Here is a 24,060-nt window from a genome sequence, read left to right on the forward strand (position 1 = left end):
ACTTAAAGCGGAGTTCCACCCAAAAGGGGAAGTTCTGCTTTAATGCTTTCTCCCCCGCTTCCCATTAAGGATTGGCACGTTTGGGGAGCGGGTACCTGAATTTGACAGGTACCCGCTCCCACTTCCGCTGCGATCACCTAGATGATCAAAAGTGGAAGTTGTCCTCCCCCCTCCCTCCCTGTAGTCTTTTGTGACAGGTGACAGGTCCCAGAAGACTACGGGGCCATTCACAAAGCGCAGCTCTTCTCGAGCATTTGCAGTGGCTGCCCGGCTGTGAAACCGCAAGTTGTCACAGCTGGGTGCTCACACTAAAGATGCCGGCGCCAGGGAGAGAAGATGGCCGGTGAAACCAGTGGTGGTGAGGACACCGCTGGAACGAGGGACAGGTAAGTGTCTGTATTTTAAAAGTCAGCAGCTACAGTTTTTTCACATACTCAACAATCCTTTTTGTTTTATTGTTGAGTATGTGTGTTTTCTAATCTCTTTCCTGTAAATATTTCTTGCAAGGCTTTTCTTTCTTTTCACAATAAAATATTTGTGGCACTACCCCTTTAGGAGTCACTAGAGATTTGGGTCCCCCCAAAGTCCTGCACAGCCAAGCAACACAAATTTCCTTCCGACCTTGCGCTCCAGAGACAGTAAACTTTCCTTGAACTTGGTTTTTTGGATTTTATTAGGGGATGATAACTTGGATGGGGATGAGGGGTACATGGGATGCCCAAGGAACTGTAAAACAGAGAACAACTTCCTGGAACTATGTACAAGTAGTCAGAAGGGGTTTTCTCTTCTCTTCTTGGAGAGCTAGCCAGCCTTTCCTTGTGTACCTTCTCAGACCCATTTGAAATCTCTTCACCCAGTTGCCTGGGGAAATCCCTGGCCAAGAGGCCCCAGAACCTGCCACCTTAAATGAAAGCAGTCAGATGGGGCTAGTCAAGTTTTCCCCCCCCAATGCCCTTTTCCCTTGTCCCAGGGTGTGTGCGGTTACTCAGTCTCTCCTGCAAGCTTGTGGGTTGGTGGCTGCCTTCAGGCCTTACGCTGGGCTGGCTCCTTCCCTGCTTCCCAAGCTGTCCTCTCTCAGGGGACGATGAGGCTGAGAGATCCTGCCTTCGGGCTGCTCTGCCTGTAGGTAGGCCTCTCTCCTGAACTCCCTCCCAGACTCCACACTCCATCCTGCTCAGTCCATATTTCACCCGAACTCTCCAGCTGCTGTGAAGGCTTGGTCACTCTTTATGGCTGTCCTGACCCCATCCCAAGCCTCCTGCTTGGGGATTGGTCAGGATTCTTTGAGAGTGCAAAACATCCACCCCTCACTCCCGCCCACTAAATTCTAAAGACTCCAAATCTTTAGATCAAGGGGAAAGTTCCAGAGAGCTAGTCTGCAGAGCCTCTCAGCTCTGACCAAAATTTGACCCCCTCTGACTATAACACTCAGCCCCTAGCTAAAAATGATCATTTAGCTCCCCCTAGCTATTTAAGAGGGTGCTACATATTTAAGCTAAGCTAGCTCTCTGAACTTTGCATCTGTATGGAGCTACTGTAGTGAAAACTCTGTTACGTTCCTGTGTGGATGTGGCAGCAAGTGATTCAGTCATTTTCTTTAAAGGTCAGAATTGCAACAGCAGATGCTGTGACCGGTGCCCGATCCTGTAAAAACTGGTGGAGGTGGCTACAGCATGTGTGTAAAGAGTTATGAAGTCAGCTATCCAACCCCCATGACGATCACTCTCAAGCTGCTAATACTTTGAGTGTTGTCTCAGAGCAAGAATACCTCTGCACAGGGTGCAGCCAAGTGCAATACATCACATTCTGGTTGGAGTGGTGTAATCATACTGGTCACTGCTAGTTTTCAGGCTAGGCGAGCGTAGTGGCATAGCTTTTTCTAAGTTGGTAAAAGTCATTATAATTACTGCAAAAAAAGTTTGGGCTTTTTTTTTTTTTAAGATCAAAAGTTTTAGGCATATGTTTAATTTTTAAATAGCACTGCTAACTATTTCTATACAGTTCCCAACTAATGGAATGAAAAAAAAAATAAACGGAATGAGGTTCAGCTGTAGCTGGGCTTCAGCGACTGGTTTGATTTAAGATTCTGCTTCGAGTAATTAAGGTGGGGAATTGTACATTCCACCAGAAGCCATTACATTTCCCTGAATAGCTCAGTACTGCTGCTTTATGGTACAATATCCATATCAAGTTTCAGTTATGAAGAAATAGGCTTTTCTGGTATATCCAACCTTAAAGGTCCAGTCCATGATAATTATCTTAGCATTTCAAAGAGATCTAAACGCACAGTTTATGTCTACTGTACATATTTAGTGAGTTCATTCCATATGGTGGTTGGAACGTATATAAAAGCACCTGTTAGATGTATTGATTGAGCAGGTGCCCTTTTTGAGTGTTTTTGGATTAGCATTGCATTAGGTGGGGTGTTGATGTCAGCTGAGTCTTATGCAGGCCATAGATGGGTCGAAAACTGGCCGTTTTTAAAAAAAAAACCGAAACATCAGTGGTTCAAACAGCAGAATTACCACCAACAGTAAAAAGATTTTCGCCCCCTCTACGGCCGGCATTTTTACTTCTGTCCCTTGCAGAGAGCTCCGCTATTATATTTTACATGAAAAAGTCTTGCGGTTGCAACAATGTATCTATTTGTATCCATTTCAGATACAGATGTTTTTATTTGGATACAAATGGATGGTTGCAACCGCAAGACTTTTCATATAAAATATAATAGCGGACTGGAATTCTGCTTCTTCTTTTTCTTCTTCTTCTTTATCTTCTTCTTCATCTTCTTCTTCTTCGGCTTCTTCTTTATCTTCTTCTTCTTCGGCTTCTTCTTTATCTTCTTCTTCTTCGGCTTCTTCTTTATCTTCTTCTTCATCTTCTTCTTCTTCTGCTTCTTCTTTATCTTCTTCTTCTTCTGCTTCTTCTTTATCTTCTTCTTCTTCTGCTTCTTCTTTATCTTCTTCTTCTTCTGCTTCTTCTTTATCTTCTTCTTCTTCTGCTTCTTCTTTATCTTCTTCTTCATCTTCTCCTTCTTTATCTTCTTCATCTTCTTCTTCTGCTTCTTCTTCATCTTCTTCTTCTGCTTCTTCTTCATCTTCTTCTTCTTCTGCTTCTTCATCTTCTCCTTCTTTATCTGCTTCTTCTTCTGCTTCTTCTTTATCTTCTTCATCTTCTTCTTCTTTTTCTTCTTCTTGCAGGTCACAGCTCATGCGCAGATTTTTTTATCGGTAAAACGATCAGGCGATTTGCCCATCATTGCCAGGAAAATCATCCAATTGTCAAAATCAGCCGCAAATTTTCCAACTTGACCAATAAAAAAAAGTGCCAAAACCCCCAAAAACGGCCGACCAATTAACCCACTAACGGCCAATTTTTTTTTTGGCCGATTTTCGACTCGTCTATAGCCTGCATTAGGCCCCGTGTACTCGGAACACTTCTGAACGATGGAAACTGACTGCTGGAAAACGTAGGTTAACCATTTCAATACCGTGCAATTTTACCCCTTCCTGCCCAGGCCATTTTTCAGGTTTCAGCGCTCTCACACTTTGAATGACAATTGCGCGGTCATACAACATTGTACCCAAACTAAAATTTTATCATTTTCTTCACACAACTAGAGCTTTCTTTTGGTGGTATTTAATCACCGCTGGGGTTTTTATTTTTTGTTAAATTAACAAAAAAAGACCAAATATTTTGAAAAAAAACACATTTTTCTTTGTTTCTGTTATAAAAGTTTACAAATAAATAATTGTTCTTCATAAATTTAGGCCGAGATGTATTCTGCTACATGTCTTTGGTGAAAATAACCCAAATTAGGATGTATTATTTAGTTTGTAGGAAAGTTATAGAGTTCACAAACTATGGGATAGATCTGATTATTGATCAATCCTGAAGTACTGACAGCCAATCTAATTTCTTGAGGTCCAAGAATGTCAGAACGGTACAGATATCCCCAAATGACCCCTTTTTGCAGAGTAGACAGTCCGATGTACTTCATAAGAGGAATGGCGAGTTTTTTGAAGTTGTATTTTTTTGTCATAATTTTTCGGAAAATGAAAAAATTAAAAAAATTATTTTCACTATTTTTTTTTTTACATACTGTCACCAGTGCAGTACAGCGTCATCATATAACTGGCATGGCGGTGAACAGGGACACTGACTGGTGACCGTATAAAAAAAAAAAATATGTATTTTTTTTTAATTTTTTTTAATTTTTTTATTATATTTAATTTTTTATTACATTTTTTTTATTTTTTTTAAGATTTTTTTTTCATATTTTACTATGACCATAGTAGTACAATGTTACCATAGTAACATTGTACTACTTTGGGGAAGTGATCAGTATTTTATTTTTATTTATTTTTTTTTTTACACAATTTGCTTATAGCAAAGAATTACTTTGCTATAAGCAAGCATTTAGCTGAATGAAATCAATTCATTCAGCTTTTTTTTTTTTTTTTTTTTTTTTTGTGCTTAGCTGTGATTTGGTCACAGCTAATCACATGACATGTGCATGTGATTAGCTGTGACCATTCACAGCTAGGCACTAGTATACAATGGATGGCATCATGAATGAAGCCATCCATTGTATACTACTGTCATGTGACCTGCTGTGATTGGTCACAGCAGGTCACATGGTACCAGCAACGGGAGCCGGTACTCGGATCTGTCATCGGCCGTGTCCGAGGTGCACGGCTGGTGACAGATCGCACTGCTGCGCCGCTCTGCATTAGCGCAAACGGCGCATGTGCGGGAGCACGCCAAATGGCGTGCACCCGGAATGCAGGGACACAATTGAAGCCGCCAAACGGCCATTGGCCGGACGGCTAATGGTTAAATAACATCTGTTTAGCTGCGTTTGCATAATGCATTTATGTGCGTTTGCGTTTAGAAGCATTTTTTAAAGATAACAGTTATAAAACTCTTTAATAATCCCCAAAGAAAAATCAACCTTTCACCCTTGAAAGTACTACATCAAAAACCTTTTCTCCAAATCCTTATACCAAATACCCTAAATCTTACTGCAATAAATGTACAAAATTAACCATTAGCCGCCCGGTCAATGGCCGTTTGGTGGCTTCAAAAGTGTTGCTGCATTCCGGGTGCACGCCATTTGGCGTGCTCCCGCACATGCGCAGTTTGCGCTAATGCAGAGCGGCGCAGAAGCGCGATCTGTCACCGGCCGTGTACCTCGGACACGGCCGATGACAGATCCGAGTACCGGCTCCCATTGCTGGTACCATGTGACCTGCTGTGACCAATCACAGCAGGTCACATGACAGTTGTATACAATGGATGGCTTCATTCATGCCATCCATTGTATACTAGTGCCTAGCTGTGAATGGTCACAGCTAATCACATGCACATGTCATGTGATTAGCTGTGACCAAATCACAGCTAAGCACAAAAAAAAAAAAAAGAAAAAAAAAAGCTGAATGAATCGATTTCATTCAGGTAAATGCTTGCTTATAGCAAAGTAATTCTTTGCTATAAGCAAATTGTGTAAAAAGAAAAAAAAAAAAAATACTGATCACTTCCCCAAAGTAGTACAATTGGTCATAGTAAAATATGAAAAAGAAATCTTAAAAAAAAAAAAATGTAATAAAAAATTTAAAATAATAAAAAAATTTAAAAAAATTAAAAAAATATATATTTTTTTTTTTTCATACTGTCACCAGTCAGTGTCCCTGTTGACCGCCATGCCAGTTATATAATGACGCTGTACTGCACTGGTGACAGTATGTAAAAAAGAAAATAGTGAAAATACTTTTTTTCATTTTTTCATTTTCCGAAAAATTATGACAAAAAAATACAACTTCAAAAAACTCGCCATGCCTCTTATGAAATACGTCGGACTGTCTACTCTGCAAAAAGGGGTCATTTGGGGATATCTATACTATTCTGACATTTGGGGGATATCTGTACTGTTCTGACATTCTTGGACCTCAAGAAATTAGATTGGCTGTCAGTACTTCAGGATTGATCAATATTCAGATCTATACCATAGTTTGTGAACTCTATAACTTTCCTACAAACTAAATAATACATCCTAATTTGGGTTATTTTCACCAAAGACATGTAGCAGAATACATCTCGGCCTAAATTTATGAAGAACAATTATTTATTTGTAAACTTTTATAACAGAAACAAAGAAAAATGTGTTTTTTTCAAAATTTTTGGTCTTTTTTTGTTAATTTAGCAAAAAATAAAACCCCAGTGGTGATTAAATACCACCAAAAGAAAGCTCTAGTTGTGTGAAGAAAATGATAAAATTTTAGTTTGGGTGCAATGTTGTATGACCGCGCAATTGTCATTCAAAGTGTGAGAGCGCTGAAACCTGAAAAATGGCCTGGGCAGGAAGGGGTAAAATTGCCCGGTATTGAAATGGTTAAAGTCCAAAATGTCCACAAAAATCTTTCAAGTGTTGTGTGAAAATATCCAAATCGATTCACCACTCCAGAACCAGGATGCCTCAAAAATATAAAACTAAATACAGTGCGTTATCCTTAAAATTAATCAGTGGTATGTGATTCCATGCAAACCACTCATGGAGATTAAAAAAAAAAAACCAAAAAAAAAAACAAACTATAAAATGAACAAACACAGCACTCTGTGAACCTCAAATTAAACGTGAATATCAACACTGCTATAGATATGAATCCATAAAATAAAACATAAATACAAGTGAACAATCCGTGACTCCCCCACTCGTGGGGTAAATTCACAGTAAGCTGCACAACCTGTGACAATGTACTAAATCAATGGTGCCACACCATAGTGGGATTCAATGCAATTACCCTTTCTCAGCTTAAACCAGCATACACAAGCACTCCGGGGTATTTTCAGCTTCCACCCGGATATGCCCAATTCAATCTCCCCCGCTCCTCATAAGGGCAGAGAAGACAATAATCAGTGGAGTGTAAAGGGTAACATAACAGCTTTAATCGATTCTTACATTATCAAAAGGAAAAACCGTCCATCCTTTCCAGCAGTTCTCACAGCCAAATTCCAATATCAAAGATGGCCGTGCCGCTCCTTCCGGTTTTGCATGTGACGTCACTTCCGACTTCTTCTGGAGTGATATGGTCATTAACCATTTCAATACCGGGCAATTTTACACCTTCCTGCCCAGGTCATTTTTCACGTTTCAGCGCTCTCACACTTTGAATGACAATTGCGCGGTCATACCACATTGTACCCAAACTAAAATTTTATCATTTTCTTCACACAACTAGAGCTTTCTTTTGGTGGTATTTAATCACGGCTGGGGTTTTTATTTTTTGCTAAATTAACAAAAAAAACCCAAAAATTTTGAAAAAAAAAACACGTTTTTCTTTGTTTCTGTTATAAAAGTTTACAAATAAATAATTGTTCTTCATAAATTTAGGCCGAGATGTATTCTGCTACATGTCTTTGGTGAAAATAACCCAAATTAGGATGTATTATTTAGTCTGTAGGAAAGTTATAGAGTTCACAAACTATAGTATAGATCTGAATATTGATCGATCCTGAAGTACTGACAGCCAATCTAATTTCTTGAGGTCCAAGAATGTCAGAACAGTACAGATATCCCCCAAATGTCAGGACAGTACAGATATCCCCCAAATGTCAGAACAGTACAGATATCCTCCAAATGTCAGTACAGTACAGATATCCCCCAAATGTCAGGACAGTACAGATATCCCCCAAATGTCAGAACAGTACAGATATCCCCCAAATGTCAGAACAGTACAGATATCCTCCAAATGTCAGTACAGTACAGATATCCTCCAAATGTCAGTACAGTACAGATATCCCCCAAATGTCAGGACAGTACAGATATCCCCCAAATGTCAGAACAGTACAGATATCCCCCAAATGTCAGGACAGTACAGATATCCCCCAAATGTCAGAATAGTACAGATATCCCCCAAACGTCAGAACAGTACAGATATCCCCCAAATGTCAGGACAGTACAGATATCCCCCAAATGTTAGAACAGTACAGATATCCCCCAAATGTCAGGACAGTACAGATATCCCCCAAATGTCAGAACAGTACAGATATCCCCCAAATGTCAGGACAGTACAGATATCCCCCAAATGTAAGAACAGTACAGATATCCCACAAATGTCAGAACAGTACAGATATCCCCCCAAATGTCAGGACAGTACAGATATCCCCCACATGTCAGAACAGTACAGATATCCCCCAAATGTCAGGACAGTACAGATATCCCCAAATGACCCCTTTTTGCAGAGTAGACAGTCCGACGTACTTCATAAGAGGCATGACGAGTTTTTTGAAGTTGTATTTTTTTTGTCACAATTTTTCGGAAAATGAAAAAATGCAAAAAATTATTTTTACAATTTTTTTTTTACGTACTGTCACCAGTGCAGTACAGCGTCATCATATAACTGGCATGGCGGTGAACAGGGACACTGGCTGGTGACAGTATGAAAAAAAAATATATATATATTTAGTTTTTTTGTTTTTTATTATTTTAAATTTTTTATTACATTTTTTTTATTTTTTTTAAGATTTTTTTTTCATATTTTACTATGACCAAAGTAGTACAATGTTACCATAGTAACATTGTACTACTTTGGGGAAGTGATCAGTATTTTTTTTTTTTTCTTTTTACACAATTTGCTTATAGCAAAGAATTACTTTGCTATAAGCAAGCATTTACCTGAATGAAATCGATTCATTCAGGGGTTTTTTTTTTTTTTTTTTTTTGTGGTTAGCTGTGATTTGGCCACAGCTAATCACATGACATGTGCATGTGACCTGCTGTGAGCATTCACAGCTAGGCACTAGTATACAATGGATGGCATGAATGAAGCCGTCCATTGTATACAACTGTCATGTGACCTGCTGTGATTGGTCACAGCAGGTCACATGGTACCGGCGATGGGGGCCGGTACTCAGATCTGTCATCGGCCGTGTCAGTGCCAGTGACAGATTGCGCCGCTGCGCGGCTCTGCAACCGTGCGAACTCTCCAAATGGCGTGCACCCGGAAAGCTAAAGCGTTTTTGAGGCCGCCAAACGGCTATAGGCCGGGCGGCTAATGGTTAACATGGTCATTAACATATCTTTTGTTTCCAAGGGTGGGAGAGGTCTGAGGTGTGAATTGGCCATTACAATGTGTGACAAGCTTGGTAGGAACATCCTGTGTTCAGTGTTTTGTCCATTTGAGTACCTTGAAAATGCTTTGCATGCATTTTTCATGATGAAGAAAGGCTCTGGACAGCATCGGGAACTGGAATTTGCAAATGCTTATAAACGCGGTTTGCCGCGTTTAGCCCCATTTTGCGTTAGAAACACTGATAAAATCGACTGCTGAACCCAAGTTTTCTGCGTTCAAAAAAAGACTGTAAACTCAAATGTCTTTAAACGACTGTAAAGGACGATGTGTACATGGACACATAGGAGAACATGAAGGAGAGTTCAGGGGCTGCTGAAAAAAAACGCTGAACAGCTCCTAAACGTGAGTTTATCAGCAGCAGTGTACATAAGCCCTTAAAGTAGAATTCCATGAATAGTTCCATTGGACCAGCTTGAGCCAATCTAGGTATGCATACACCATACCTGTGGGGTCCCTCTAGAACAGTGGTCTTCAAATGGTGGCCTGAGGGCTGGCTGCTGCCCTTTGCCTGCTTTTATGCCCTTTTTATGACACCAATGAAGGGGCACAATTCCTTCCAATGATATCAATGATAAGGCCCAATGACACCAGTGATGGGGCACAATTCCTCCTAATGACACCAGTGATGGGGCACAATTCCTCCTAATGACACCAATGATGGAGCACAAAATAGAAAGGCTGGACATTAAGGGCTCAATATGGGAGACCACACAATTGTGTAAAACAAAATACACTTTATTATATACATTAAAATGATAAATAAAATACAAGCATAAAAACATCAGTAAAAAATGCCAACAGCTGTGTTGGATTCACAGACAGTATCATGACCAGAATACCGGAAGTCTATACGTGAACTCCATGTACACAATAATTACAGGGGAATTATGGATGCAAAATCTGTAGGCTTCCAGAAACATCTATATTCACTACTCCTTTGTAATTGTCATTGTGTACACGGAGAGCATGTATAGACTTCCAGTATTCTGGGTAGGGTACTGTCTGTGAATCCAGCAAATCTGTTGGCATTTTTCAGGGGCATTTTTATGTTTGTATTCTAATGTACATAATAAAGTTTATTTTGTTTTATACAATTGTGTGGTCTCCCGTAATGAGCCTGTAAAGTCCAGCTTTTCTATTTTGGGTTCCCTTTAGTTCACTCATTCTATTTATCATGCTTTCGGATGTGGCTTGTAAAAGCCAAACCTTTTTCAATGATGGAGCACAATTCCTCCCAGTGACACCAACGATGGGGAATAATTCCTCCCAAAGACACCAATGACGGGGCACAATTTTTACCAATGACACCAACAATGGGGTCCAATGACACCAATGATGGGGCACAATTCTTACCAATGACACCAATAATGGGGCACAATTCTTACCAATGACACCAACAATGGGGTCCAATGACACCAATGATGGGGCATAATTCCTACCAATGACACCAATGATGGGGCACAATTTTTACCAATGACACCAACAATGGGGTCCAATGACACCAATGATGGGGCACAACTCCTACCAATGATGGGGCACAATTCTTACCAATGACACCGACAATGGGGTCCAATGACACCAATGATGGGGCACAATTCCTACCAATGACACCAAAGATGGGGCACAATTCTTACCAATAACACCAACAATGGGGTCCAATGACACCAATGATAGGGCACAATTCCTACCAATGACACCAAAGATGGGGCACAATTCTTACCAATGACACCAACAATGGGGTCCAATGACACCAATGATGGGGCATAATTCCTACCAATGACACCAATGATGGGGCACAATTTTTACCAATGACACCAACAATGGGGTCCAATGACACCAATGATGGGGCACAATTCCTACCAATGATGGGGCACAATTCTTACCAATGACACCGACAATGGGGTCCAATGACACCAATGATGGGGCACAATTCCTACCAATGACACCAATGATGGGGCACAATTCCTACCAATGACACCAAAGATGGGGCACAATTCTTACCAATAACACCAACAATGGGGTCCAATGACACCAATGATAGGGCACAATTCCTACCAATGACACCAAAGATGGGGCACAATTCTTACCAATGACACCAACAATGGGGTCCAATGACACCAACTATGGGGCACAATTCCTTTTAATTACACCAAAGATGGGGCATTGTTTATTCCAGCTAATGCTGGAACATGTTCTACTGCTGATAGGCGCAGTTTGGCCCCCTAAAGTCTGAAAGACAATAAACTGGCCCTTTATAATAACAAAGTGCAGAGCTAAAATGATAAATAATGATACTTAAAGAGTAAATAAATGGTGTGACAGTTCGTGGTAAAGTGCTTGCTACAAGGGCAGGGGCGGACTGACAACTCATGGGGCCCCCGGGCAATAGGGGATCATGGGGCCCCTGTGTCCTTGCCCAAACTCAAAAAAGCCTATGAAAAAGGTACCAGGGGCATCTCATGGGGCCCCCTACTGACCCCAGGCCCTCGGGCAGTGCCCGAGTTTCCAAATGGTCAGTCCGCCCCTGTACAAAGGTTGATAGTGACTTCAAACTTCAGTGGCATGTCAGAAGTGTGGTAAAAATACGCACTCACCAGATGCGTATTTTAAATACGCATGTAAATGATATAGCCAGAGGTCCCCCTCTCAGGATGGGATGGATGGGATATGGATGGGATATGCCGTTTACGGATACTCCTCCCTCTGGGTGGTATATATCTTTAAAGGTGTCTTCCTTGGTGGGTGGCTCTTTGTTTAGAACATTTGGAGACCCCTGGTCTAGAAGCTGGAAATCACCACTACTTCAGTTATCTCCACTAGCTTTCGGGTCCTATGTCAATCTCTGGCACTGAACCCAGAAGCTAGTGCAGATCACTGTAGCTACACGGGGTGAACAACTATTAGTCAAGTTGTATTTTTGAGGATTAATCTCATTATTGAACAACTCCAATGCTCTCGGTCAATCCAAAATGTTCATAAACCTCAAACCTGAATATATTAGAAAGTAAGAGTGAGGATTTGGCTTTCTTAGGAGATTATTTAGGTGTGTACAATTATTGGGCAACTATTCACCCGGGTTCACACTTCTGTGGTGCGGCACATCGCATGTGATTCGTACAGGAACCGCACCGTATTCTTGTGCAAATTACCTGCGATTTGTGTGCGGTGCTATTTGAGCCATACATTTTATATGGCTCAAACCAAAAAGGTGCAGGACCCTTTTTTTTGTCCGCACTAGAATCAGATTCACACTAATGAGATCCAATTCTACACATCGCACCGCGTTTTGCAAACCGATTTCAGGGTGCTGTTAACATACACACCCGCAGCGGTTCGCATGAACGGGGTGCGATTATGATGCAGTGCAGAATTTGCGCAGAAACTGCTGCGAATTCCACACTGCATCAGTGTGAACCCGGGCTTAGTGTGCAGAATTAATATGCAGCTAAATGAACATATTCCCATCTCACTTGTTTAGTTTCATCTGTTAAAGTGAGATTAATAAACAAACAACTCAAATTTACATATTAACATTTCAGACATTTAAGAAAAAAATAATCAGTGACCAATATTATTATATTATTATTATACAGTATTTATATAGCGCCAAAGGGTTTGCTCAGCGCTGTACAGTAGCAATGGGGACAGAACATGAGACAAGACAGTAACAATACAATACACGAGGGGTTCGAGGGCCCTGCTCTTTCGAGCTTACAATATAGCCACCTCTTTTCAATATTAGTCATAAGCCTTCTATTCATGGAGTCTGTCAGTGTCTTGATCTGTTGACAATCAACTTTTTGTGCAGCAGCAACCACAGCCTCCCAGACACTGTTCAGAGAGGTGTATTGTTTTCCTTCACCATAAATCTCCAGTTTAACTTCCCTAGCGGTCTGATTATGTCCATATTTCTGTGCTCAAAGCGGTACATTTTTTTGCATGGAAATATGTAGTTTTTTATTGTAGGCCTGTAATTTTTAGGAATAACTCACTGAAATCTGTCCGAACAAGAGTCTAGTAAACATCCCGGGGATGATAAAATTTGAAACATGAAATCATAAATTATAATTTAATAAATAATCATAAAAAATAATAATATAATAATAAATTTAATTCAATAATATAATCAAACCAAAAACACTGAAATGTGAAATACAGAGGCAAATTCGCACATCGCTGAGCAAAGTCGCAGAATCGTTTTCAGTGTCTGATGAGGAATTTCCCCCACGAATCATTATCACTCAATTCTGCAAGTGGTTCTGATTTACTATCACTGTTCTCTAGCCGGTCTAAAACCGCTTTTGATGTAAAGGGATGCTTTTTGGACGCCATGGACTTCTCTAAGTTTCCAGGCAGAAAGAACAGTCAAAATGCAGGCAGGGCGCCGGACAAAGCACTCGGGACAAAATGTATGTCAAATGCACTGATACAGCAATGTTTTACTATGTAATAATCATTTTAAAAAAAATGAAATTTTTTAAAAATTACAAATTTGCCGCCGTACGTCCCGACGTCACAGGGACCGGAACGAGGAAGCCGGATGCCGGCATTGGCTGGAGGAGATGGCCGGGGACGCTGCAGGGGACACATCGTGGGAGCGAAGGACAAGGTAAGTGCTGCAGGGACCCCCTGAGCAACGCCGCATGGTAAGCCCGAGTGTAGCTGGGGGTTACCGCTCTTGGTACTCACATTTTACCCCGAGCAACACTCGGGAATACCGCCAAGGAGGTTAAGCAAGTTGTATTTTTGAGGATTAATGTCATTATTGAACAACTCCAATGCTCTCGGTCAATCCAAAATGTTCATAAACCTCAAACCTGAATATATAAGAAAGTAAGAATGAAGATTTGTCTTTCTTAGGAGATTATTTAGGTGTGTACAATTATTGGGCAACTATTAACCCGGGTTCACACTTCTGTGGTGCGGCACATCGCATGTGATTCGCACAGGAACCGCACCGTATTCTTGTGCAAATTACCTGCGATTTGTGTGTGGTGCTATTTGAGCCATACATTTTATATGGCTCAAACCAAAAAGGTGCAGGACCCTTTTTTTGTCCGCACTAGAATCAGATTCACACTAATGAGATCCAATTCTACACATCGCACCGCGTTTTGCAAACCGATTTCAGGGTGCTTTTAACATACACACCCGCAGCGGTTCGCATGGACGTTGTGTGATTATGATGCAGTGCAGAATTTGCGCAGAAACCGCTGCGAATTCCACACTGCATCAGTGTGAACCCGGGCTTAGTGTGCAGAATTAATATGCAGCTAAATGAAAATATTCCCTTATCACTTGTTTAGTTTCATCTGTTAAAGTGAGAATAATAAACAAACAACTCAAATTTACATATTAACATTTCAGACATTTAAGAAAAAAATAATCAGTGACCAATATAGCCAACTCTTTTCAATATTAGTCATTATAGTCACTATTCATGGAGTCTGTCAGTGTCTTGATCTGTTGACAATCAACTTTTTGTGCAGCAGCAACCACAGCCTCCCAGACACTGTTCAGAGAGGTGTATTGTTTTCCTTCACCATAAATCTCCCGTTTAACCTCCCTAGCGGTCTGATTATGTCCATATTTCTGTGCTCAAAAGCGGTACATTTTTTTGCATGGAAATATGTAGTTTTTTATTGTAGGCCTGTAATTTTTAGGAATAACTCACTGAAATCTGTCCGAACAAGAGTCTATTAAACATTCCGGGGATGATAAAATTTGAAACACAAAATCATAAATTATAATTTAATAAATAATCATAAAAAATAATAATAAGAAGAATAATAAATTTAATTCAATAATATAATCAAACCAAAAACACTGAAATTTGAAAATAGAGCGCCAAGTTCGCACATCGCTGAGCAAAGTCGCAGAATCGTTTTCAGTGTCTGATGATGAATTTCCCCCACGAATCATTATCACTCAATTCTGCAAGTGGTTCTGATTTACTATCGCTGTTCTCTAGCCGGTCTAAAACCGCTTTTGACCTAAAGGGATGCTTTTTGGACGCCATGGACGTTTCTCAGTTTCCAGGCAGAAAGAACAGTAAAAATGCAGGCAGGGCGCCGGACAAAGCACTCGGGACAAAATGTATGTGAAATGGTTTGATACAGTAATGGAATACTATGTGATTTTAGTGAATGTCACTTCTACAATTTTCAAATTTCCCGCCAGTTCCGTCCCCCGTACGTCCCGACGTCGCAGGAAACGGAACCCGGAAGACAGATGCCGGCACCGGCCGGAGGACATTGTCGGGGACGCTGCAGGGGGCACATCGCGGGAGCGCAGGACAAGGTAAGTGCAGAAGAGATCCCGGAGCAACGCTGCAGTGTATTCCTGAGTGTAGCTCGGGGTTATCGCTTGTGGTGCTGAAACTTTACCCCGAGCTACACTCAGGAATACCGCCAGGGGGGTTAAGAAGGGCCCACAAGTTCTCAATAGGGTTTAGATCAGGTAAGGAAGGGGGCCATGTCATTATTCTTTCATCTTTAAGGTTTTTACTGGCTCCCCACACAGTGGAATACCTTGATGCATGGGATAGAGCATTGTCCTGCAATATCATGGTCTTCTTGAAAGATGCAGACTTTTTTCTGTACTACTGCTTGAAGAAAGTGTCTTCTAAAAACTGGCAGTAGGTTTGGGAGTTGATTTTGAGTCCATCTTCAGTCCAAAAAAGTTCAACTAGCTCATCTTTAATAATACCAGTACCCCACCTCCACCTTGCTGGCTTCTGAGTCGAAGTGGAGCTCTGTGCCCGTTACTGATCCAGCCACGGGCCCATCCGTCTGGTCCATCAAGAGTCACTCACATCTCATCAGTCCATAAAACCTTTGAAAAATCTGTTTTCGGGATATTTCTTGACCCAGTGTTGACATTTCAACTTATCTGTGGTGGTCTGGTTTCAGTCTTCCTTACCTTGGCCATGTCTCTGTGCTCTGAACACCTTGTACTATTGGGCACTCAAGGTAGGTTGCAGTTCTGGAATGATGATGATGTTTCGTCCATAGTGTTTGAAGAGGGCTTTGACATCTAACAGGTAGTGGGCTGTCCACAGTGTGTCCGTAGGTGGCTGGTAAGGCCAGTACGGGCATGAAATGTTCTGCCACATGTCGGGCAGACATATGTGTGTGCCTCTGTTGGAGTTCTGGAATATGACAGCACTGGAAGATAACGGATTCCTGGTAGCTTCACGTTTGATTCTTCAATTCTTGATTTTTGAAGCTTCTGGCTGACTAGAGGGCCACTTCACCTACTTCCCTGGTGGAGACAACGAATTGCCTTGCACTGGCATGACCACTATAGTCACTATCAGGAATCCAGCCAAGAGCATAGATGCTTAGCCAATGCTGGAGCATAAAGGCAGGAAGTGGCTGAAAGGGGCTGGAGGAGATGAGTGGTACTTAACCACTTCCAGAACGGACACTTTTACCCCCTTCCTGACCAGGGCAATTTGCAGCTTTCAGCGCTATCACACTTTGAATGACAATTGCGCAGTCATGCAACACTGTACCCAAATGAATTTGTTACCATTTTTTTGACACAGATAAAGTTGTATTTTGGTGGTATTTATTCACCGCTGGGACTTTTCAAAAGTTTGAAAAAAAGTGTTTTTTTTTATAAAATTTTGCAAATAAATAATATTTCATCATAATTCTTTGCCAAAATGTATTCCATTATCTTTTTAGTAAAAAAAAAAATCCAAATTAGTTTATAACCAAAAATTATAATTTTTAAACATTTTTTTTTACATTTTTATTTAATTTTTTTATATTATTTTTTATTTATTTATTTATTTTACATACTGTCACCCTAGCAGTACAGTGTCACCATGGTGACACTGTACTACTTGTGGGGGGTGATGAAGATTTTTTTTTTTTTTACACTGATTGCTTTTACACCCATATAGGATGTAAAAGCAATAATTTCTCTTTCTCTCTGTCTGCATTCTTGCACTCATTGAGAAGTACTGATTGAGCTGTGATTGGTCACAGCTTGTCACATGGTACAAGGCTGTTGTGAATAGCCTTGTACCATGTGACCTCTGTGATCATTCACAGATTTCACATGTGGTAAGCAATGATGTCACAAGTGACATCTTGCTTACTACTCTGCATGTGATCACTGATTGGCCAATCAGTGATCACATGATCGGGACCTCGTACAGAGGTCCCGTCCGACGATCGGTGTTTCACTGTGTCCGGAAGACACAGCGGGCAACGGATCTCAGTGCTGCGCGCTCCCAGGGAGCGTACACAAGCAGGGTGCGGGGAAGCTGTTTAAAAACGGCCACCCGACCCTGCACTGCCACCGTCCGGCTGTTTATATGCAACGGCCGGTTGGGAAGTGGTTAAAAACATGGAGAAAAAGGTAAAAACAAATTTAAAAAGCATTGTTTATAATATACAGTTCTTTAACCACTTGCTGCCCCGCCACAGTAGATTTACTGCAACAGGATAGCAGCTGCAGGCTCAGCGCAGTACTGGTACATTGATGAGCACTGTGTCCGGTCTCAAACATTGGTATCTGGCCGCTGTGAGTGGCCTGAGTATCATGTAATTGCTATGATTGGTCAGAGCGATCACATGATTACAATGTAAACAACTCAGTCGTGAATGGCCACCATTCATGACTGCTTTGCTTACTATTGTGATGTGATGCTTGGCCCACAGCTGTCCAATAATACCTGGGCCAATTACAGCACCCTGTATCATATAATTAGCTGTAGAAAATTACAGATCACCATAGCAAGCAAGCTGACAGCTAAAACTATTGCTTATAACAGTGATCATCACTGTTATAAGCAATAATAGCGTAAATCTCCATCCTCACCCCCCAGAGTAGTATAGGGTCACTATACCACTGAACTACTACGATGACAGAAATCTTAATCAATTCAATACCGGGCAATTTTACACCTTCCTGCCCAGGCCATTTTTCAGGTTTCAGCGCTCTCACACTTTGAATGACAATTGCGCGGTCATACAACATTGTACCCAAACTAAAATTTTATCATTTTCTTCACACAACTAGAGCATTCTTTTGGTGGTATTTAATCACCGCTGGAGTTTTTATTTTTTGCTAAATTAACAAAAAAAGACCAAAAATTTTGAAAAAAAAAGTTTTTCTTTGTTTCTGTTATAAAAGTTTGCAAATAAATAATTGTTCTTCATAAATTTAGGCCGAGATGTATTCTGCTACATGTCTTTGGTGAAAATAACCCAAATTAGGATGTATTATTTAGTTTGTAGGAAAGTTATAGAGTTCACAAACTATGGTATATATCTGAATATTGATCAATCCTGAAGTACTGACAGCCAATCTAATTTCTTGAGGTCCAAGAATGTCAGGACAGTACAGATATCCCCCAAATGTCAGGACAGTACAGATATCCCCCAAATGTCAGGACAGTACAGATATCCCCCAAATGTCAGGACAGTACAGATATCCCCCAAATGTCAGAACAGGACAGATATCCCCCAAATGTCAGGACAGTACAGATATCCCCCAAATGTCAGGGCAGTACAGATATCCCCCAAATGTCAGGGCAGTACAGATATCCCCCAAATGTCAGGGCAGTACAGATATCCCCCAAATGTCAGGACAGTACAGATATCCCCCAAATGTCAGCACAGTACAGATATCCCCCAAATGTCAGGACAGTACAGATATCCCCCAAATGTCAGGACAGTACAGATATCCCCCCAAATGTCAGGACAGTACAGATATCCCCCAAATGTCAGAACAGTATAGATATCCCCCAAATGTCAGAACAGTATAGATATCCCCCAAATGTCAGGACAGTACAGATATCCCCCAAATGTCAGAACAGTATAGATATCCCCCAAATGTCAGGACAGTACAGATATCCCCCAAATGACCCCTTTTTGCAGAGTAGACAGTCCGACGTACTTCATAAGAGGCATGGTGAGTTTTTTGAAGTTGTATTGTTTTTGTCATAATTTTTCAGAAAATTAAAAAATTAAAAAAATTTATTTCACTATTTTTTTTTTTTACATACTGTCACCAGTGCAGTACAGCGTCATCATATAACTGGCATGGCGGTGATCAGGGACACTGACTGGTGACAGTATGAAAAAAAAATTATATATTTTTTTAATTTTTTTTATTAAATTGTTTTTAAGATTTTTGTTTTCATATTTCGCTATGACCAAAGTAGTACAATGTTACCATAGTAGCATTGTACTACTTTGGAGAAGTGATCAGTATTTTTTTTTTTTTTTTTTTTTTTACACAATTTGCTTATAGCAAAGAATTACTTTGCTATAAGCAAGCATTTACCTGAATGACATCGATTCATTCAGGGCTTTTTTTTTTTTTTTTTTGTGCTTAGCTGTGATTTGGCCACAGCTAATCACATGACATGTGCATGTGACCTGCTGTGACCATTCACAGCTAGACACTAGTATACAATGGATGGCATGAATGAAGCCATCCATTGTATACAACTGTCATGTGACCTGCTGTGTTTGATCACAGCAGGTCAAATGGTACCGGCAACGTGGCCGATACTCAGATCTGTCATCGGCCGTGTCCGAGGTACACGGCCGTTGACAGATCGCGCTGCTGCGCTGCTCTGCAGGAGCTCAATCTGCGCATGTGCGGGAGGACGCCATATGGCATCCACCTGGAACGCTGATGAAATTTGCCGCCCGCCAATCGGCCATAGGGCGGGCGGCAAATGGTTAAAAAAAGAAAAAAAATCTTAAAAAAGAAAAAATGTTTAAAAAATTTGAATAAAAAATTACGTAAATTTTTTTTTAACCTACTATCACCAGTCAGTATCCCTGATCACCGCCACACCAGTCATATTATGATGCTCTACTGCACTGGTCACAGTATGGAAAAATAAATTGCGAAAAAAAAACATATTTTATTAAATTCTCCAATTTCCCAAAAAATTGCGACAAAAAAGAGCAACTTCAAAAAATTCGCCATGCCTCTTACTAAACACCTTGAACTGTCTACTTGCCAAAAATGGGTAAGTTGGAGGTAATTTGCACGGTCTCGGCATTTCAGGGCTTCAAGAAATTAGTTAAGGCCGTCAGTACATCAGGATAGATCAATTTTTAAATATATATCTTACAGTTTGTAGACTCAATAACTTTCACATAAACCAACTAATAGACACTTACAACTGGTATTTGTTTTTTTTTTCAAAGACGTAGCAGAATACATTTTGGCCCAAATTTATGAAATTTGATTTTACTGGATATGTTTTATAATAGTAAGTAGAAAATTTGTGTGGGGGGCGGGTTCAAAATTTTTTGACATGTAGCAAAATACATTTTGGCCCAAATTTATGAAGAAATTTGATTTATTGGATATGTTTTATAATAGTAAGTAGAAAATTGGGGAGGTTCACATTTTTTTTGTTCCTTTTGTATAGCAAAAAATAAAAAACCAAATGGTGATTAAATACCACCAAAAGAATGCTCTATTTGTGTGAAAAAAACAATAAACATTTACATGTACAGTGTTGAATGATTGCGCAATTGCTAATTAAAGTAGTACAGTGCTAGATAACAAAAATTCCCCTGGTCTTGGAGGGGGTAACACCTTCCGGAGGTTAAGCGATTAGGAAATTGAATGTCATCCATTTAGGGTTTGCATCTACTGGTAGAAGGCAAGAGCGTGCTACAAGTCTTGCTAAAATTCAATCTATACAGTGAGGAACAGAAGTATTTGAACACCCTGCGATTTTGCAAGTTCTCCCCCTTAGAAATTATGGAGGGGTCTGAAATTCACATTGTAGGTGCATTCCCACTCTGAGAGACAGAATTAAAAAACAAAATTCAGGAAATCACATTGTATGATTTTTAAAGAATTTATTTGGCTTGCACTGCTGAACATAAGTATTTGAACACCTAAGAAGCAGCAAGAATTCTGGCTCTCAAAGACCTGTTACTGTGTCTTTAAAAAGTCCACCTCGACTCCACTCATTCATCTAACTTAGTAGCACCTGTCTGAGCTCTTTAAAGACACCTGTCCACCACACAGTCAGTCAGACGCCAACTACTACCATGGGCAAGACTGAAGAGCTGTCAAAAGACACCAGAGACAAAATTGTGGACCTCCACAAGGCTGGAAAGGGCTACGGGGCAATTGCCAAGCAGCTTGGTGAAAATAGATCAACTGTTGGAGCAATTGTTAGAAAATGGAAGAGGCTAAAGACGACTGTCAGTCTCCCTCGGACTGGGGCTCCATGCAAGATGTCACCTCGTGGGGTATCACTGATAAGAAAGGTGAGGAATCAGCCCAGGACTACAAGGGAGGAGCTGGTTAATGACATGAAGAGAGCTGGGACCACAGTTTCAAAGGTCACTGTCGGTAGAACGTCATGGTTTCAAATCATGCATTGCACGGAAGGTTCCCCTGCTCAAGTCATCACATGTCCAGGCCCGTCTGAAGTTTGCTAATGACCATCTGGATGATCCAGAGGAGGCATGGGAGAAAGTCATATGGTCAGATGAGACCAAAGTAGAACTTTTTGGTCTAAACTTCACTCGTCGTGTTTGGATGAAAAAGAAGGATGAGTTGCATCCCAAGAACACCATCCCCACTGTGAAGCATGGGGGTGGTAACATTATGCTTTGGGGGTGCTTTTCGGTGAAGGGGACAGGACGACTGCACTGTATTAAGGAGAGGATGAATGGGGCCATTTATTGTGAGATTTTGAGCAACAACCTCCTTCCCTCAGTCAGAGCATTGAAGATGGGTCGTGGCTGGGTCTTCCAACATGATAATGACCCGAAGCACACAGCCAGGATAACCAAGGAGTGGCTCCGTAGGAAGCATATCAAGGTTCTGGAGTGGCCTAGCCAGTCTCCAGACCTAAATCCAATAGAACATCTTTGGAGGGAGCTGAAACTCCGTGTTGCTCAGCGACAGCCCCGAAACCTGACAGATCTAGAGGAGATCTGTGTGGAGGAGTGGGCCAAAATCCCTGTTGCAGCACAAACCTGGTCAGGAACTACAGGAAACGTCTGAAATCTGTAATTGCAGACAAAGGCTTCTGTACCAAATATTATCACTGATCTTCTCAGATGTTCAAATACTTCTGTTCAGCAGTGCGAGACAAATACATTCTTTAAAAATCATGCAATGTGATTTCCTGAATTTTTTTTTTAATTCTGTCTCTCAGAGTGGGAATGCACCTACAATGTGAATGTCAGACCCCTCCATGATTTCTAAGTGGGAGAACTTGCAAAATCACAGGGTGTTCAATACTTCTGTTCCTCACTGTATAGTGACCGTAGAACAGATGATCTTTTACTGAAAAAAAACCTGGAGTTTTAAATGGCAGCCCAGCTTACATTACAGAACAAGAATGCAAGAATCTCGCTGGGCAAGAGAACCTTAAAATTTGTTTTCCGTTAGTTCCCATCCCACTGATGAGCTTGTTGAGTTTTTCATGTCAGCAACACTCAGCAGCAAAGTTCCCCCGCCAAGGAAACCGCTGGGATATTGGTGCTGCCCTTCTGGGATGCAAAATAAAATAAAATTAAAAAACTTTATCCAAAAGAAAAATATTGGAAAAAGCATCTGGGAACGGTCCAGTACATCATGTAATGTGAAAATGGAATCCCGGGGCAAATGCCATGGAAAGGTCATTCGAAAAAACAAGCCCTTTATGTTCCATATCATTTTTCAGGTTGGGCCATTAATAACGGAGATTTCGAAAGTTATCAAACCCCGATAGCTGATAGGAAGAGGCGTTCGGCTCCAATTCCCGCGCGACACGCGTGTTTTGGCTACGGCATGATGGCAGCTGTGAAAACTCTTCCTGGAATGTAATAAAATAAATGAATCTACAGGGTGCGCACTATGTTTTTGGAAAATTATTTTAACATTTCATAGTTACCAGGAGAGATGCAGAGTATGGAAGCAATACAATACAGAGGGAAACAATCACAGCTTGGAAACACGTGGCAGGCCAAAGAACGAAGGTGAAGATGGATTCATTCACACCACAGAACTCCAGAGGAGCTGCAAGGCCTGTGTAAGACTAGGGGAAATATTTATAATGTGGTTGTTTTTGGTGGTTCTATGACAGAAATATTAATTCCATTGCCATCTACCTCAATTTGGTGGCCTTTGCCAAAATAATGGAGAATTCAGGTCCTACAGAAAGCAAATTAAAGAAGAATTTCAGGTATGGATATCTTTACAAAGTTACATTGTTAAATTATTTTAACATTTCATAGTTACCAGCAGGGGCGGACTGACCATTTGGAAACTCGGGCACTGCCCGAGGGCCCGGGGTCAGTAGGGGGCCCCAAGGATGCCCCTGGTACCTTTTTTCATTAGCTTTTTTGAGTTTGGGCAAGGACACAGGGGCCCCATGATCCCCTATTGCCCGGGGCCCCATGAGTTGTCAGTCCGCCCCTGGTTACCAGGAGAGATGCAGAGTATGGAAGCAATACAATACGGAGGGAAACAATCACAGCTTGGAAACACGTGGCAGGCCAAAGAACGAAGGTGAAGATGGATTCATTCACACCACAGAACTCCAGAGGAGCTGCAAGGCCTGTGTAAGACTAGGGGAAGTATTTATAATGTGGTTGTTTTTGGTGCTTCTCTCACAGAAAGATTAATCCCATTGCCATCTACCTCAATTTGGTGGCCTTTGCCACAATGATGGAGAATTCAGGTCCTACAAGAAGCAAACTAAAGAGGAATATCAGGTATGGATATCTTTACAAAGTTACATTGGTTCATCTTGGACCAATGTAAATATGATTTTACCATAGCTGTAGGATTCCTCTAGAACAGTGTTTAACAACCTTTTTTCAGTCAAGGCACCCTTTAGAATCATGCACACTCCTAGGGCACACCAGTCTGATGGCTCATTCACACCAGGAGGTGCACACAAGCGCACCACTTTTTTTGGGTATTTCCACAC

Source organism: Staurois parvus, unplaced genomic scaffold (genome assembly GCF_062004578.1).
Source record: "Staurois parvus isolate SC_StPar_1 unplaced genomic scaffold, SC_StPar_1.0 ptg000190l, whole genome shotgun sequence".
Taxonomy (NCBI): domain Eukaryota; kingdom Metazoa; phylum Chordata; class Amphibia; order Anura; family Ranidae; genus Staurois; species Staurois parvus.